Source organism: Podarcis bocagei (assembly GCF_964188305.1).
Source record: "Podarcis bocagei genome assembly, chromosome: 9".
NCBI lineage: Eukaryota > Metazoa > Chordata > Lepidosauria > Squamata > Lacertidae > Podarcis > Podarcis bocagei.
The window spans coordinates 70,683,372-70,687,167 of record NC_138134.1 but is presented as its reverse complement, the minus strand read 5'-3'; positions in this window follow the sequence as shown (position 1 = coordinate 70,687,167).

Here is a 3,796-nt window from a genome sequence, read left to right as displayed (position 1 = left end):
GCCACGACGTCCCACCTCCTAATATATCCTGCGTTTTAAAGCCCTTATGTCAGCCCAACACAATCTCAGCAGCCAGCTCCTTCCACACAACTGGTTTCATCTCAACGCTCACAGATAATAAAATACGGAGGAATTATGCATCCCCGGGGAGGTGCTGAATCAATAGAGGCTGGCCGCTCTCACTGTTACTGGAAAAATCCGAGGGCTCCCTTGGACAAAAACAAAGACACCAACCAGGATAACTTGGAGCAAAACAGCAGCCTGTAGGCTTGGCCTTTATTGAACTGTTGCAACAGGGTGTTCCCCTCACTTGCAGGAGAGAGAAAAGACCCAGAAAGATGGTGTACAAGACCTTATAAAAACTTTTGAAATTCCCATCCTCCAGGTCCAGCCCACCCCCAGAAACATCATGCATACATTACAGAAAGGAGGGGTTGGCATCATGCATACATTACAGAAGGGGTTGACATCATGCATACATTACAGAAAGGAGGGGTTGAGGGAGGAGTTGTGGTGGTAACCTGAGTGTCCTGTCACCTGGCTGGTTCCTCCTTTCCCCCTCCCCATGAGTCACTTCCAGGAGACAAAGGGGAGTTGGCAGTTTCCTGCCCCCAGAGGGAATATCTGATCATTGTCCTTTGTTTCAGTCCATGCTGAATCCACTCCCATATGCAAGTTCTTTGTGATCCTGATTGTCTTCTGTCTGGGATCATCAGGGTTGACATAGCAACTGGGCAGGGCTCCTGTGGATGTGCTGAGGTTCCTGCTACATCACCATGGGCGACTGTGGGTAGGTCAAGGCACCCTGCACATGCTTAAGAGAATGAAATGGTTCTCTGTAGCTCATGAAAGCTTATGCCTCACTAAAAACCTGCCCCCGTCTTTAAAGGACTTTTTGTTGGTGTTTGTTTTTAACCACTAACTGCATGGAGAGCACGGTCTTGAGTCCATCCTTACCTCCGAACAGAGTCCTAACGGTAGTGCGCGCCCCCTCATCTTTCCCCTCCCACCTCCCCAAATCCGAATGAATCCCTCCTCCACCTTTTTCCTCGACGGAAGGGGCGGGGGGGGCAATGTTATCAGCAATAAGGTCGCCCCTACCCCTGCCCCCTGCACTGGGCAGCTCAAGGCTGGCTTGCTGTGCAGTCCCGCTACTGCCATGGGGTGGGCAGGAGGGAGAAGGGTACTGCGTAGCTTGTGCACTGCCCCCACTGCCTCCTCTCCCAGGCAGGAAGCAAAAGAGCGCGGCTGGCCATAGGAACAGCTGCCGTCGCCACTGCCCAGCAGGCCCTCGCAGCTGTTCCCGGTCAGTTCCAGAATCCCGCTGCTGGGCACCCCTGATGTGTGGGCGCCCTGGCGCGGGGCACCACTAAGCTTAATGGATAAGGCGGCCCTGGGGACAGAAGCCATCCTGGCTTCTGACTGGATGCCAGAATGTCCTGGTTTTTGGTCCAGTGCTCTGGATCAAGTCAAGGGGTTTGCACCCAAGTGCTAGACCGCCCCCCAAAAAAGGTTCCTGTTTTGGTCTTGTGCTCTTGCACGAATCAGCTGTTTCCCACCAGAACTTGGGACCAAAACAATAGCATCCTGATTTTGATCAGTGGTGTTATGTACTGAGTTGAATAGGATCCAAAATGCAGCATAGGATCCAAAATGCAGTATACCTTCCCCAAGAAACCAGAGGCCTTCCTTCTGGGCATTGTTGGCCAGAAGGTGTTAAAGAAGGACAGAACCTTTTTTATGTATGCAACAACAGCAGCAAGAATACTCATTGCAAAACATTGGAAGACACAAGATTTGCCCACACTGGAAGAATGGCAGACGCAACTGATGGACTACATGGAGCTGGCCGAAATGGCTGGCAGAATCCGAGACCTGGGAGAAGAGGCAGTGGAAGAGGATTGGAAAAAGTTTAAGGACTACTTACAAAAACAGTATAAGCTGTACGAATGTTAAGAAATTGCACGATAGAACACAACATGGCATCAGCAATTTAGTTGAAAGATATCTGAGAGTAAGTGATGTTTAGGAAAAAGATGAAATTTGAAGCAATATTATGTTTAAATTAAGCAGTTAAGTATTTGATAAAAATATTTAAAGTTTGAGACATAATATTAGAGAAGTACAAAATAAGAATTGAAATAAGATAATAAATTGCTGTTCACAACTTTATTTTTGAGAACGCAGGAAAGGGAGATGTGAGGAAGTCCAGATAGTTATGAAAGATGTTATATGATTTTCTTTATTTTATGTTTATGTTTCTGTTTATTTATGTCCTTTTTTAGTTTTTTGTTTGTTACTATTTGGTGAAGGTATGTATATGTCTGGTGTTTTTCTTTTGTTTAAAACATGTAATAAATATTATTAAAAACAACAACAACAAAATGCAGCAGTCTGATTGGTCCTAGAACAATAGGATTCAGAATGCAGCAGTCTGATTGGTCTCAGAACAATAGGATTCAGAATGCAGCAGTCTGATTGGTCTCAGAACAATAGGATTCAGAATGCAGCAGTCTGATTGGTCCACAGGAGCCACCCAAAAGCTCATACCAAGAACTAACTTAGTTGGTCTTTAATGTGCTACTAGAAGGAATTTTTATTTTGACTATGGCAGACCAACACGGCTACCTATCTGTAATGTATATAAAGCAGACTTTCTGGGGAACTTCCATTCCTCCTCACAGTGTGGGATTTTGAGTGCTGTTAACTGCAGTGCCATTAAGTTCAAACCCAGGTATCAATTACTCATTTGGGGAGCAGGTTTTGTGGTGCAGAAGGGTTTGAAACTATTGCAAATGTTTGGCGCTGGTCTGGAGTAAATCAGACAATGTTCCTGAGCCCCCTGCTAAGGAATATTGAGGGGGTTGATGATGACACCTCGTGTGTCTGCTTATGTTACTAGTACCTATTACAAAGCTTTGTATTCAAGACAAAAACTGGGGGGAAAACAGGGCAGCAGGAGAAACTTGTTCTCACCACCTTGAGCTTGTTGAGGTGGGATATAAATGCAAACACAAAAAAATAAACCAGACCACTACTTTCCACACTTCCCCCTGTATTTTCCATTTTATTTTATTTCATTTGTGTGTGTTTTTAAGAAAGTGGCAAATTCCAGGGGGAGCCTGTCGTTGCCCTGAAAGCATCAGCAACAGGCACACACTCTCCCTCAGCATTTATTTAATCACGCTTTAAATGCGAAGTGTTCCAGAACTTCTTTTTCTTCTTTTAAAAATATGTTGTTGTTGTTGTTGTTTAGTCGTTTAGTCATGTCCAACTCTTCGTGACCCCCTGGACCAGAGCACGCCAGGCACTCCTGTCTTCCACTGCCTCCCGCAGTTTGGTCAAACTCATGCTGGTAGCTTCTTTTAAAAATAATCTTCATTAAATTGTAAAACAAGACAGAAAAAATGTCTACAGGTGTCAAAGCAATATTATAAGTGGGCTCCTTCGGGAGGTTGTGGGCTCTCCCCTCGCTGGAGGTTTTTAAGCAGAGGTTGGATGGACACCTGTCATGAGTGCTGAAGTCGAGGTTCCTGCACTGCAGGGGGCTGGACTAGATGGTTTCTGGGGTTCCCTCCCAACTCTACGATTCCAGATTCTAGCAATAAGATTGGCAGCGAGCAACGTACGAAAGAAAGCAGGAAATAACCCTAAACTAAGCAAAAGGAGGCAATGACTGAAAGCCAATAGGCCAATAGCACAGAACGTCTGGCACCGCCTCCATCCTTGGTTCTCCAATAAGCGGTCGAACTCGTAGGTTTTTGAGCCTCCGCAGCGGCCGTAGCCACGTGATCCA